This window comes from Tamandua tetradactyla, chromosome 7 (assembly GCF_023851605.1).
Source record: "Tamandua tetradactyla isolate mTamTet1 chromosome 7, mTamTet1.pri, whole genome shotgun sequence".
NCBI lineage: Eukaryota > Metazoa > Chordata > Mammalia > Pilosa > Myrmecophagidae > Tamandua > Tamandua tetradactyla.
In genome coordinates, this window is record NC_135333.1 from 69,339,859 (window position 1) to 69,355,874 (window position 16,016).

Sequence of the window (16,016 nt, forward strand, 5' to 3'; positions counted from 1 at the left end):
CCCAGAATGCACATAGTGGTTACTCTGCTCCCTCTGAAACAGAGCCGGTGACCTACAATGACACCATAAGTGGGCTCCACACCATGCCATGAAAGGGATGGGGGAGGGGCCAGCCAGGACACCAAGAGCCTGTCCTACCAGTTTTTTTAAGTTATGTTTTCTTCATTTGGCACTTACTCTGTTACTTCATTCCTTTAACTGTTTTCTGGAGTTCTGAGGAAGATGGCTTTGCCAGTTTTTGATAGTTCTTCATAGATTCTTTGGGGGAAAGGCACCCTAGAGTGTCTTATGCTCCCATCTTGGTCAACCACTTTCCTTTAAATTTTTTTATTTACTTTTTTTTTTTTGACATGGGCAGGCTCTGGGAATCAAACCTGGGCATGGCAGGTGAGAATTCTGCCACGGAGCCACCATTGCACCGCCCCACTTTCCTTTAAGTTTTTGTTTGTTAACTTTTTTTATTGTATAGTATAACATATTTACAAAGCAAAGAAATAAAAAAGCAATAGTTTTCAAAGCACTCTTCAACAAGTAGTTACAGGACAGATCCCAGAGTTTGTCTTGGGCTACTATACGAACCTCTCATATTTTTCCTTCTAGCTGCTCCAGAATAATTTCCTTTAATTTTGAAAGACAATTTCACTGGATACAAAATTCTAGTTTATTTTTTTTTCCCTTTCAACATTTTAAATATTTCACTCCATTCTCTTCTTCCTTGCATGGTTTCTGAATAGGAGTCTGATGTAATTCTTATCCCTATTTTTTATAAATAAGGTGTTTCCTCAAATTCCCCCCACCTCCTCAGCTTCTTTTAAGATTTTCTGTTCATCTTTGGTTTTCTGAAGTTTAAATATGATATGCTTATGAGTAATTTTTTTTTTTTTTTTTTGGTATTTATCCTACTTGATGTTATCTGAGCTTCCTGGATCTTTTGTTTGGTGTTCTTCATTAATTTTGGAAAATTCTCAGCCATTATTACCTCAAATACTTCTTCTGCCTTTTTCTCTTTCTTCTTCTAATGTTCCCATTACATGTATATTATATTGTAACTGGGGAATTAAGAATTAACAAATGACTACTGAATTATTATATAGATTTTTTTCTTTCTGTCTTGCAGAATAATGAGAAGTTAATACCTGAAATTACTGAAATTCAACTAGCTTCAGCCCTAGTGTATACTTTATTGTAATGGTTATTTTAGTCTAGTCTCAGTCCTGTTTATACTGAATATTGTAATGGTAACAACTCCATCTCCCCTTGTTTGAATCCATAAAGATCCTGAACTCCTTAGTTTCTGGGAGATAGATTTTTGGGCTAATAGGCCGTCTGACCTCCTGCTTCCTGCCTAGCGATAAACTCTTTCTTTGAAACTTGGGTGTCAAGGCTTGGCTGTTAAGTACATTGGCAGAGAACCCTGCATTTGTTCAGTATCAATACCTTTTTTGTAATTGTCTCACAGTACTTGAATATTCTATTCTGGTTTTGTTTTCATTCTTTTTTCTCTGCATCAATTTGGGAAATTTCTGTTGACATACCATCAAGCTCACTGATGCTTTCCTCATCTGTGGTCAGTCTACTGAGGAGCCTATTGGAGGCACTCTTCATTTCTGTTCCTGTGTATTCAATTTCTAGTTTTTGCTTTTGATTCTTCCTTAGGGTTTCCATTTCTCTGCTTGCCTTATCTTTCTCTTCTTGCCTGTTGTCTACTTTTTCCATTAAAGCCCTTAGCATATGAAAATTAATTATTTTAAATTCCTGGGGTGACCATTCTAACATCTGTGAGTCATATCTGAGTTTGATTCTGATGCTTGCTTTGTCTCTTTAGATTGTGTTTTTTCTTGCCTTTTATCACGCCTTTTAACTTTTTGTTGAAAGATGAACACAGTGTATCTAGTAATAGAAACTGGTAATCAGATTCTAAGTGTAAGGTTTTGTTTTAATCTGGCTAGGCAAGGGTGTATATATATATATATATATATATTGTTTGCTATAGCTGCCAGAGCCATCAGTTTCCTCTAGTTTCTTTTTTCTTTTTCTTTTCCCCCCTCTCTCATGTTGCCTTTGGATTTTTCTAAAGCTCCTTCTCAAAAGGAGTCTATGTCTTAAAGTTTTCTCAGTTGTAGTCTACTATTACCATGCTGGAGCCCTGTTGATGAGGTCCTAAACTGTTGGGAGGGGAAACATTCTATACTATTAAGACTAAATCTCAGGGTTTCATTGTTGTTGTTTGTTTTAGTGCATTTGAATTTGAGTCCCTGGGCTTTGACCTTCATAAGCATTTTTTGTTTGTTTGATTTTCCTCCCCTCCTGTGAGACAGGACAGTTAGAGGAAGCTCAAGTTATCTAATTGTTCTCGCCCTAGGTCAGAGAAGTTTTTGATAAAGTAGTTCCCCTTGAGGGCAGGTCTTGTAACTGAGAAACTAGAATTTAAGGGATGATTTTGATTACTGAATTGTTATACAGATATTACTTTTTGCTTTCTAGTATATTGGAGTAGACAGAGGGAAACTCCTGAAATCTCTAAATTGTAATCCAGCTGATAATGGTTGTATAGCCCTTATGTTCCTCCCAGTGATTATAAAAACCTTGTGACTAACTTTCATTTCTACCCAGTTATCCAGTTTTTCAACTTTAGAATCCTGTAATCACTAAAGACAGACCCTAATGTTTATTGATGAAGGGCCTTGGGTCAGCCCAGAACTAACCCACCCGAAACCAAGTTATCTTGATAACTGAGACTGGATCTAACCAAAGTGGGCCCACTTGACATGTGCAGTAGCTTAGACTTTAGCCTACAACTCACCTATACCTCATTTCAACATTTTCTTTCATACATTCTGTGACTAAGCATGAAATTAATCTGCGCATGCTTAATAATCAGATGACCTCTAACTTCATCATCTGGGGCCACTGTGCTCATTATCCTAAACCCTGCCCATCTTTTCTCTAATAAAACTACCTCAATTACTGCAGTTCCAGGAGACAGACTTTGGGCTGCTAGGCCATCTGCTCTCCTACTATATGCCCAGTAAAAACTCTTTCTCTCTTTGAAACTCTGGTGTCTTAGGAATTGGTTATTGAGTGCATTGGGCAAAAGAATCCATGGACTTTGTCTGGTAACAGTCTCAAAATTCTCTGGGCATATTTCAAGATGGTTACTTTCCAGGTTGGTATATTTCAAAATGGTTTCTTTCTCCTGGGGTGTATTTCAAAATGGGTACATTTCCCCTCCTCCTGCCTCACACAGGAGGGAATTTTTCTCTGATCTTCCCCAGTAACAAGCTGATGGGGGTCCTAGAAGTAAAACTTACAAAAAAGTAGGAGCCCCCTCTTAAGACTGGGCCCACAGGTGTTTTTAACTCTCAAGTTAGTCTTTCTTTACTCAGTTTCTAGCAGCTTGTCAATTACCTTTTGAAAGTGTTTCTTCCAGTTACTGGCTCCCACCAGTAAGTTGTGATCCATCATTCTCTCTAGGTTCTGGGGTTGTTGGGTTTACCCTGTGACCTCAGTTCTATGATGGGTCTGAGAAAAGTGGTTGGCTTTCATTTTGTTCAGACTTTTTCTTGTTGTAAGGATGGAGGTGATGACTTCCAAGTCTTTTTCATGTTGGAGCTGAACCTAGAAAGTGATCTCTATTGTTTTGTTTTTTTTTGCATCATTAATGTTTACAACACTTATATTATGTCCTGTACTAGAATTCTCATAGTTGTTTAGCATTCATTCATATTTAAATGGATTCAGCCCTCATTGCTAGTCCCTTCGCACCATTTTTAAAAAATTTTTCATGCCATAATTCTTTTATCTTTTACTTAAAAATTTATTTTTTTATTTTAAAACTTTTTTATAGTATAATTTAACATATATACAAAGCAAAGAAAGAAAAAAACAATAGTTTTCAAAGCACTCTTCAACAAGTAGTTACAGGACAGATCCCAGAGGTTGTCATAGGCTACTATACCATCCTCCCAGATTTTTCCTTCTAGCTGCTCCAGAATATAGGAAGCTAGAAGGAATAAATATTTTTTTATCATCACAATTGACTTTTTATGAAAAATAACATATACAAAAAAGCAATAAATTTCAAAGCACAGCACAACAATTAGTTGTAGAAAAGAGTTCAGAGTTTGGTATGGATGAAAAATATGATATTTTTCATTTGTTAAAACCTACCTTCTCTTTATAACTCCACCATCACCTTTGATCTTTCTATCCCTCTCTTTAGGGGTATCTGGGCTATGGCCATTTTAAATTTTCATGTTGGAAGGGGCTGTCAATAATATGGGGTTGGGAGATGGAATCATCTGATATTTTGGAGAGGCTGGGCCCTGTAGGTTTCAGGACTTATCTGGTCCAGGGACCCATCTGGAGGTTGTAGGTTTCTGGAAAGTTACCCTAGTGCATGGAACCTTTGTAGAATCTTACATATTGCCCTTCTTTATGATTTGCTGGAATGGTTTTGATTGGGGTTTGGCAAGTTATGATAGGTAGCAATGTCTACCTGAAGCGGGCATAAAAGTGACCTCCTGAGTAGCCTTTCAACTCTATTTGAGCCTTCCCAGTCACTGATACTGTATTAGTTACACTTCTTTCCCCCCTTTTTGTCAGAATGGAATTGTTGATCCCATGGTGCCAGGGCTGGACTCATCCCCAGAAGCCACCTCCCATGTCACCAGGGAAACTTTCACCCTTGGACATTGTGGTAGATAGGTTCAGGTGTCACCTTGGCCAAGTGAATGTGCCTAGTTCTGTTGCTGTGGACATGAGCCAGTGGTATTTGAAACTCATCTATTGCACATAACATCCACAGTTGGCTAAGAGGCGTGCCTGCTGTAATGAATGATGTTTGATTTAATTGGCCGGTGCTTAAATGAAAGAGCTCAACGTAGCATAGCCCAAACAGCTCAGCATATCTCATCTCGGCACTCACACCTTAGCCCAGGCCTTTGGAGATGCAGAAAGAAATCACCCTGGGGAAAGTTGTTGGAACCCAGAGGCCTGGAGAGAAGGCCAGCAGAGATCACCCTGTGCCTTCCCACATAAGAAAGAACCTCAGTTGAAAGTTAGCTACCTTTCCTCTGAAGAAGTAATGAAATAAATCCCTCTTTATTAAAAGCCAATCCATCTCTGGTGTGTTGCATTCCAGCAGCTAGTAAACTAGAACAGATGTCATGTCCCACATAGTGGGGAGGGCAATGATTTCACTTGCAGAGTTGGGCTTAGAGAGAGTGAGGCCACATCTGAACAACAACAGAGGTCCTCCAGAAGTAACTGTTAGGCATACCTATAGGTAGGCTAAGCTTCTCTGTTACCCACATAAGCTTCACAAGGGTAAGCCTCAAAATCAAGGGCTTGGCCTATTGATTTGGGTGTCCCTAATGTTTGACACAGTATCTGGGGATTCCCTGATGGTAAAATTTAATAGTACCATATTTTTTCTCCTATCCATAAGGGACTTTGCCAATACTTTTTGATTATCTGCCTAATATATTCTAGGATGTATCTAGGCATTACATTAAGCTATTCAGGATTAAAGGCCCTCATTCTTATTCTGGGCAACCTGTGTTTCAATTACTGAAATGAGCTATACAGACAGGTTGAGTTAGATTATGCACTAAAGAAAATTTAGGTTCTGGGCAAAATAAATCTGACTTCATTTGGTCTCAGAGAGTAGGTGTGGTTCTAAAATATAGACAATGTCTTCCTTATCCCTGCGTTTTGAATTATTTTAATCCCAATCTGATTGGCTTTGTTCTTATCTCTAAATACCAGGTTATATTTATATACATAAAACTGCCTCTCAACTCCAGAAATAATAATTACCACTCTGGACTAAATGTGTTTGCTATAAGAGCTTATAATCTAGGCTCCTATTTTCTTTTTTTTTAAATTAGTTAAAAAATTAAGAACAAACAAACAAAAACATTAACATAGCATTCCATTCTACATATACAGTCAGTAATTCTCAATATCATCACATAGTTGCATATTCATCATTTCTTAGAACATTTGCATCAATTCAGAGAAAGAAATAAAAAGACAACAGGGAAAGAAATGAAATGATAACAGAGAAAAAAAAAGATTATATATACCATACCCCTTACCCCTCGCTTTCATTTATCTCTAGCATTTCAAACTAATTTATTTTAACATTTGTTCCCCCTATTATTTATTTTTATTCCATACGTTCTACTCATCTGTTGACATGGTAGATAAAAGGAGCATCAGACACAAGGTTTTCACAATCACACAGTCACATTGTGACAGCTGTATCATTATTCAATCATCATCAAGAAACATGGCTACTGGAACACAGCTCTACATTTTCAGGCAATTCCCTCCAGCCTCTCTACTACATTGTGAATAACAACATGATATCTACTTAATGTGTAATAACCTCCAGGATGACCTCTTGATTCTGTTTGGAATCTCTCAGCCATTGCCACTTTGTCTCATTTCACTCTTCCCCCTTTTTGTCGAGAAGGTTATCTCAATCCCTTGATGCTGAGTCTCAGCTCATTCTAGGATTTCTGTCCCATGTTGCCAGGAAGGTCCACACCCCTGGGAGTCATGTCCCATGTAGACAGGGGGAGGGTGGTGAGTTTGCTTGTTGAGTTGGCTGGAGAGAGAGTCCACATCTGAGCAATAAAAGAGGCTCTCTTGGGGGTGACTCTTAGGCCTAAATTTTAAGTAGACTTGACCTACCCTTTGTGGGGTTAAGCTTCATATGAACAAACCCCAAGACTGGGGGCTCAGCCTATAGCTTTGGTTGTCTACACTGCTTGTGAGAAAATCAAGAATTCAACTTGGGGAAGTTGTATTTCTCCCCGTTCTCACCATTCCCCAAAGGGGTCTTTGCAAATACTTTTCCACTCACTGATCAAATCACTCTGGGATTCATTGGGGCATCACTCTGGACAAACCAACAAGATCTGATGTCCTACTCAAGATTCCAAGTACTTATGGTGTTCAATCAAGCTATCTACATAAGTTATATTAGGAAATGCACTAGTCAAAATATAAATTTTGTACCAAATAAATATTTTTTGCTTTAGTCTCACACATAAGTTGAAATTTTAAAATATTAATTACCATCTATTTTCAGCACCCTGCATTAATGACATTCTTTTGTTCTTCCTCACGCACAAACATTTTTAAAATTTGTACATTTAGTCACTATTATTATACACTCTAGGCATTCCTAGCTTATACCATCTCAATCTTTATCGTCTATATTTCTTTCTGATTTCATTTATGCCCCCAGCCCTACTCCCTTTATCATTCTCACATTCAGCTTCATTCAGTGTTTTAACATAATTGTATTACAGTTAGGTAGTATTGTGCTGTCCATTTCTGAGTTTTTATATTCAGTCCTGTTGCACAATCTGTATCCCTTCAGCTCCAGGCTCCTATTTTCTTACAAGCATTTTCTAAAGGAGACCATACAATAATTATTCTTTCATTTCTGGCTTATTTTACCTCACCAAATGTCCCATAGTTTCATTCACATCATTGCATGCCTCATGCATGTCAATTCCTTTATCATACGATTAATCACTGATGTGGGTGGCTGCATTTCATCACCTGCATTCTTTACGTTATCTTGATATTTAATAACCTCTCCAGGACAGGCTTCAGTGTTGATTGTTCTGTGCCATTATTTTCCTGTAACAAAGTGCCCCTTTGAGCTGAAGATTGGGTCTTTATTTCACAGTTTTCTTCAACCATAACTTCAAAACCTTTCCATTCCATTTGTTGTGTTCTCTATTTCAGGGACACCAATAATGTATATGCTGTTTCTCTTTTCCCAATTTCCTCAGCTTCTAAAAAATAGATAAAATTTTATCTTTGTAATTTTCCTTAAAAATTTTTGTTTTTCTTATGCCTGGTTTCTGTGTCACTAAGCTTTTAATAGTATATATTTACTTCTTGCTGCTTCTGTAATGTGCTTTTCATTTTGATGATGGCTCTACTGTATTTACAGTATTGCTATCTACCAGCCCACCTATTATCTCTCACTAAAAAAAGTACCTCTTTTTTCCCTTTGTATCTCTTTTTGCAGTATTTTTTAAAAAATATTTTTATTGACAAATCTTCACAAAAATACAATCTATACATGGTATACAATCATTGGCTCACAATATGATGACATAATTGTATATTCTTCACCATAATCATTTTTTTAATTAAACATAACCACATACAAACACAAACATTCTTACCATATGATCATTCAATTCTTGTTATATAATCAATAACTCACAAAATAATCACATAGTTGTATATTCATCATCATGTTCATTACTCAGAACACTTGTATCTTTTATAGGACTTCAGAAATGAATCAAGACCCACCCGAATGGGTGGAGACATGTCGTCATCTAATGCAGTTTAACAACCAATCTCAATTAGGTCACATCTCCAGGGAGATGATCTAATTACAGTTTCAAACATACAATGCTGGATAAGGATTAGAAGAAACGGCTGCCTTTACAAAATGGAATTAGGATTAAAACATGGCTTTTCTAGGGGACACACATCCTTTCAAACCAGCACACCAATATCTACCCTACTTCTATTTCCTGATGACCTCTGCTCTTAACTGAAATTATCCAAGTTTATTCCTTAATGTTAGGTTATAACAGTGAGACCATACAATACCTGTCCTTTTGTTTCTGGCTAATCTCACTCAGCATAATGTCCTTAAGAACCATCCATGTTGTTACATACTTCATTCTTTTTGCAATCTTTAAAAAAAATCCATATTATCTTTAATTTTTTGCAAGTATAGAAAATTATCTGCCTGACATTGTTTCTTCTGTTTGCTGGGATAACGCTTTCTCAAGTGTTTTGATGATCTCCATTTTGCTTGTTATCATTTCTCCTTTTTTTCATAAGGAACAGTTTTTGTTCATAGATCTTGCTTTAGTTTGTTAAGCTGTTGGAATGCAATATACCAGAAGCAGAATAGCTTTTAAAAAGGGAATTTATTAAGTTGCAAGTTTCCAGTTCTAAGGCCATGAAAATGTTCGAACTAAGACATATAGAGAAAGATACCTTAACTCCAAAGAAAGGGCTGGTGAAGTTCAGGTTTCTCTCCCCGCCGGGAAGGCACATGGCAATATCTGCTAATTTTCTCTCCTTATTTCATAAGGCTTCCCTGGGGGCATTTTCCTTTTGCATCTCCAAAGATTTCTGGTTGTGTGGGCTCTGTTCACACTTTCCAAAATGGTTCTCTCTTAAAGGATTCCAGTAAGCAACCCCGCCTTGAATGGGTGGAGACACATCTCCAGAGAAACCATTAATTAAAATTTACCACCCACAATTGGGTGTGTCACATCTCCATGGGAACAATAAAAAAGATCCCACCCAGCAATACTGAATGAGAATTGAAGAACATGGCTTTTCTGGGGTACACGACAGTTTCAAATGGGCACAGGTCTCATTTCAGATTCTTTTGCCTATTGCTCATCTCAGATCCAGAATAATATTGGGAAGGGACTAGCAATGTCTTCTGAGGGAATTGGCAGTTTCAATTCAATCATGCATTAGGATACTTCCTAATCAATTTGATATGTCCTCTGCTGTATCATATTTGAATTTCTCTTTGAATTTCCTCTTTCTCTATCCCACTTTTGGAAAAGCAGATCATCAAGCCTTCCTTGTGGGCTCATAGGTATATTTTATTTTGGTATTTACTGTTTACTTATCTCTGCTCAAGACTCTAATCAACTGCTATACAGCTGGTTGTGGTGATCCCTCCATACTGTCTCTGCCTCCCCTCCAGGCAGTTTTTACCAGTTAAAGTGTAGAATGGAGAAAATAGAGAATCCCACTGACCTTTTTCTGCACTGCTTCCCCAGCTGTGGTGCAATGCTGTACCTTGTTGAGGAGCATTTTCTGCTTTTCCCATGACACACTCATGCCTTTTGTCCTCATTGGTCAAGTAAAGGAGTCCTGAATAGGTCCCTGAAGGCCTTCCCACTCACTTTTAGAGAAATGTACGTACCACTTGGTATATGAAGAAATATCTGCTCTACGTGTCTTCTCTTGTATTATACTTGGCAGCTATTTCTTACAGACAATTATCTGGGTTGTACCTATTTTCTAATTTCATTGCAGATAGAGTGTTCATTTCTAATTTTTATTTTATTGTTAATTTTGGTGTTTTAATGAGGAGAGTGAGTAAATACAGTTTTGCTTCACCATCTTCTATTGTAATTTCCGTTTCCTTCTTAAATTCTGTCTTCTCTTGAGTTTCCTTATAATATTCTCCCTTGATTTTCTTGCTCCTCTGTCTGCTCTGTAAATTCTGATATTCCATAGGATTCTCTCTCTGATCCTTTTTTCACCCACTCTGCAGATATTGCAAACTTTGAGGCTTGTAGAGATCAGGCAAGTAATGTGAAAAAGTGAAGTGGGTCACTTTTTTTTTTTATAATGGTATCTTCAACAGAAATTTTATTCCTGATAATCTGATAGGAATATTCTATATTTCCATAAAGAAATAGGTTCTCTTCCACTTTTTAAAATCATGTGATCTTTTTGTTGTTTTTTATTTCCCACTTTTGATAGATATAGGGGTACAAATATAATTCCTTTTACTCTTTCTATATGAAAAATGCTGTGAGAAATGGCAACAAATGATTGACCTCAGAAATCATACAGAATGAAGGAGACTATAGACAACTTTACAGAGCATGCCCCGTGTGGGCTACAGGCCAGATCTTCTGTTTTCTTCAAAATAAGCTGAAAATATGGATGGATGTATATATTTGTGTGTGTGCTTCTGTTTTTTAATGTTAGCTACTAATTAAAAAAAATCTTAAAAATGCTGTGAAACCACAATTATATGGAATCTTGCATAGGGAATGAGATCTCTTTTTCTTTTAATTTCTCAAAGATATTTTTATTGTACTAACACCAACCTATATACATCTTCATACCCCATAATGTATTAGTAGAAATTACCACTTCAAAGAAGAGGAAGGGACTGTGTAGAAAGATTGTTTAAAAACTTCCAAGTTTACAGTATATAATAAAATAGGGAAATTTATGGTTATATGTATACATATAGGTAAACATATATGAACAACTAAAAATGTGGAAATATTTGTGAAATGTAGATGATATTTGTGATTGCATGGTATTACTATTATAATTTTCCTTATATTTTAAATGGTCAGGAAAAAATAGATTCATATGAGAAATGAGTCCCCTGTATACAGTTATATTGAATACATCATAATCTGTTTAATCATCCCTTACTGATGAATACTGAGGTAGTTTCTAGTTCCCAATTCAAAATCTCACAGATGGGAGGGAAAAACCTCACCTTATTAAACTTACATTACCAAGAAATATTGCATCCCCACTTTTTTTTTTTGTATGCTGTATGGCAGGATCACATTTCATTATTTTTCCATGTGAGTATCCTGTTATTGCAACCATTCAACCATTTGTTGAATTTTTTGTTTGTTTGTTTTTTGGGAAGTGCATGGACCATCCTCTCATTTTTCACATGTCAAATTAATTTTAAATTTGACCTCCTGTCAAACCCAAAGTCAACAATTGCAGATAAATTCCTCTAAGACCTGTAGACCTGTTCTCTTCACTTGTGTCTGTGGCAGGTCTTGGTTTGTCCAGACTGCTGACAGCATGATGACTACAGGGAGAAGGTCAGATTTGTCATGAAAAAGCTTTTACAGCAAGGATTCAGCAAACATATCCACTACCTGGTGCTTGTGATGATTCTAGAGGCAGGACGGAGCTTCCAATGGATCCCTTACTCCAGGGGGTGAGTACAGAAGGCAACCACTGCCCACAGGACAGAGCAAAAGCCTCCATTTGAGTTCCAAAGTGGGTTATTCTTCTAGCTCCCAAGACTGATGTCCTCATTGTCCATCAACTTTAAATCTTTCAGAGTCTTCATCAAAGTAAAGGAGGCCTGGCCCAGGCTCATGGGAAGGACATCTGTGTCTCCTACAGCTGAGCCCCTGGTGAGCTTGGCAGCAGGTGGGCCAGCACTGAAATTCTTCCTCACTGAGGGGTGGGTGGGGTTTGGAGGGTCCTCTTCTTGAGCATCTGGATTCAGAAGAGATTTTTACCTCTTACTGAAGATTTGCAGATGACAGAATTCATCCCAAAGCCTTGAGGTGCCTACACACTGTTGGTGTGGAGGTGGGTGGGTGGGGGGGTTGTCAAGCAGATGATACGGCTCCTGAGCTGATTGGGCCACAGGACTGCATCTGTATATCTGGCCTGCTCCAGTGTCCCTTTAGGAGGTTCCCATTCTGCAATCAGGGGCAGGTGCCCCTTATCCCACCACTGCATAATGTAAGGTATGTCAGGGTCCTGGGCATTTTCAGGCCAAACCTCAGGCTGAGAAGTTTCCTTGAACTGCAGTACTTTCTTGCCAATGTGTGCATTGTGATCCTGGCATTTCCCTTGGCACTGGGGCCAGAAAGGAGTGTATCTGAGATGCCCCTGCCCAGAGTCGGTGGAATTGTCAAGTGATTCACAGGGGTCAGGAGAAGGTGTCAGAATTCTCTCCTTTCTGCACAGCCTGGGTGGGCTGAACCATTGTGACACCTGGTTCCCGCCTTCCACAGTCCCCACCTGGGTGCCAAGGAATAATCAACCCATGAGTTGGAGGAAAAGCACTGAGAAATATGTTTCTCTTTTTTTCTTTTTGAAATACATATATTTAGTGAGAAATCTTCACATACATATATTCTTCACATGGTTTACAATCAATGGCTCACAATAGTGTCACATAGTTCTGTATTCATCACCATGATCATTTTTTAGAACATTTGCAACATTCCAGAAAAATAAATAAAAAGAAAAAAGAAAAAATTCATACATACCATACACCTTACCCCTCCCTCTCACTGACCACTAGTATTTCCGTCTACACAGTTTATTGTACCCTTTGTTCACCCTATTATTTATTTTTTTCCTCCATATTTTTTTACTCATCTGTCCATGCCCTGGATGAAAGGAGCATCAGACACAAGGTTTTCACAATCACACAATCACATTGTGACAGCTGTATCATTATACAATCATTATCAAGAAACATGGCTACTAGAACACAGCTCTACATTTTCAGGCAGTTCCCTCCAACTTCTCCACTACATCTTGAATAACAAGGTGATATCTACTTAATGCATAAGAATAACCTCCAGGATAACCTCTCGACTCTGTTTGGAATCTCTCAGCCACTGACACTTTGTCTTATTGCACTCTCCCCCCTTTTGGTCGAGAAGGTTTTTTCAATCCCTTGATGCTGGGTCTCAGCTCAGTCTAGAGTTTTTCTCAATCCCTTGATGCTGAGTCTCAGCTCATTCTAGATTTCTGTCCCACATTGCCACGAAGGTCCACACCCCTGGGAGTCATGTCCCACATAGACAGGGGGAGGGTGGTGAGTTTGCTTGTTGTGTTGGCTGGAGAGAGAGGCCACATCTGAGCAACAAAAGAGGCTCTCTTGGGGGTGACTCTTAAGCCTAATTTTAAGTAGGCTTGACCTATCCTTCATGGGGTTAAGTTTCAAACCCCGAGACTGGGGGCTCAGCCTATAGCTTTGGTTGTCCACACTGCTTGTGAGAATATCAAGAATTCAACTTGGGGAGGTTGAATTTTCCTCTTTTCTCATCATTCCCTGAAGGGGACTTTGCAAATACTTTTCCACTCATCAAATCACTCTGGGATTCTTCGGAGCATCACTGTGGACAAACCAACAAAATCTCAAGTCCTACCCAAGGTTCCATGTACTCATGTTGTTCAACCAACTATCTACATAAGTTTTATTAGGAGATGCACTAGTCAAAATATAAATTTTGTACCAAATAAACATTTTTGGCTTTAGTCTCACACATAAGGTGAGATTTAAAAATATTAATTACCATCTATTTTCAGCACCCTGCAGTAATGACATTCCTTTGTTCTTCTTCATGCAAAAACATTTTTAAAATTTGTACATTTAGTCACTATCATTATGCACTCTAGGCATTCCTAGATTATACCATCTCAATCTTTATCGTCTATCTCTCTTTTGATTTCATTTATGCCCCCAGCCCTCCTTCCTCTATCATTCTCCCATTCAGCTTCATTCAGTGTTTTAACATAATTGTGTTACAGTTAGGTAGTATTGTGTTGTCCATTTCTGAGTTTTTATATTCAGTCCTGTTGCACAATCTGTATCCCTTCAGCTCCAATTACTCAATATCTTACCCTATCTCTATCTCCTTATGGTCTCTGTTACCAATGAAATATTCCAAGTTTATTCACTAATGTCAGTTCATATCAGTGAGACCATACAGTATTTGTCCTTTTGTTTTTGTCTAATCTCACTCAGCATAATGTCCTTAGGGTCCATCCATGCTGTTACATGCTTTATAACTTTATTCTGTGTTACAGCTGCATAATATTCCATCGTATGTATATGCCACAGTTTGTTTAGCCACCCTTCTGTTGATGGACATTTTGGCTGTTTCCATCTCTTGGCAATTGTAAATAATGCTGCAATAAAAATTGGTGTGCAAATGTCCATTTGTGTCCTTGCCTTCATGTCCTTTGAGTAGAGACAGCATATAGATGGGTCCTGTTTTTTAATCCATTCTGCCAGTCTATGTCTTTTGATTGGGGAGTTTAATCCATTAACATTTAGTGTTATTACTGCATGGGTAGTACTTTCTTCTACCATTTTGCCTTTTGGATTTTATATGTCATATCTAATTTTGCTTCTTTTTACCTTTACTCATAGTCTTCATTTCTACACTCTTCTTCATACCTCTCTCTTCTGTCTTTTTGTGTCTGTCTCTAGTGCTCCCTTTAGTATTTCTTGCAGCACTGGTCTCTTGGTCACAAATTCTCTCAGTGATTTTTTGTCTGAAAATGTTTTAATTTCTCCCTCATGTTTGAAGGACAATTTTGCTGGATATAGAATTCCTGGTTGGCAGTTTTTCTCTTTTAGTAATTTAAATATATCATCCCACTGTCTTCTCACCTCCATGGTTTCTGTTGTGAAATCTACACATAGTCTTATTGGGCTTCCTTTGTATGTGATGGATTGCTCTTCTCTTGCTGCTTTCAAGATTCTCTCTTTCTCTTTGACCTCTGACATTCTGATTAGTAAATGTCTTGGAGTATGTCTATTTGGATCTATTCTCTTTGGGGTACACTGCACTTCTTGGATATGTAATTTTAAGTCTTTCATAAGAGTTGGGAAATTTTCAGTGATAATTTCCTCCATTAGTTTTTCTCCTCCTTTTCCCTTGTCTTCTCCTTCTGGGACAGCCACAACATGTATATTTGTGTGCTTCATATTGTCATTCAATTCCCTGAGTCCCTGCTCATATTTTTCCATTTTTTCTCTATATTTTCTTTTGTTTGTCAGATTTCAGATGTTCCATCCTCCAGTTCACTAATCCTGTGTTCTGTCTCTTGAAATCTACCATTGTAGATTTCCATTGGTTTTTTCATCTCTTCTACCATGACTTTCATTCCCATAAGTTCTGCGATTTGTTTTTTCCGGCTTTCGATTTCTTCTTTTTGTTCATTCCTTGCCTTCTTTATATCCACCCTCAATTCATTGATTTTATTTTTGATGAGGTTTTCCATGTCTGTTCATATATTCTGAATTAATTGTTTCAGCTCCTGTATCTCATTTGAATTGTTGGTTTGTTCCTTTGACTGGGCCATATCTTCAATTTTCCTGGTGTAATTTGTTATTTTTTGCTGGTGTCTAGGCATTTAATTACCTTAATGAGTTTATTCTGGAGATTGTTTTCACTTCTTTTACCTGGGGTTTTCTTGCTGGATGAATTTGTTGTCTCTCTGTTCTTTGACATTCAGTTCAGCTTATTCTGGACCACTAGCTTAGGTTTTGTTTAACAGAGGAGAATTTTTCAGTTCTTGTTTTCTTGTTTCTTGCCCTGCCTGTATGGTAACTTTCCCCCCCACCCTTAGGAGGGTCTACTTAGGTATTATATACCCCAGCCAGATGTTCCCAGAAC

General features: G+C 37.8%; 1 long non-coding RNA gene across 1 annotated transcript in view; it reads left to right on the forward strand.

The window, feature by feature from the left end:
* Nucleotides 1–16,016, forward strand: part of LOC143691441 (uncharacterized) — a 38,887-nt gene that overhangs the window by 7,129 nt on the left and 15,742 nt on the right. The window contains exons 2-3 of the long non-coding RNA XR_013179517.1: nucleotides 11,628–11,794; nucleotides 11,921–12,012. This is a non-coding gene — a long non-coding RNA (uncharacterized LOC143691441). The remainder of the gene's footprint in view (nucleotides 1–11,627; nucleotides 11,795–11,920; nucleotides 12,013–16,016) is intronic.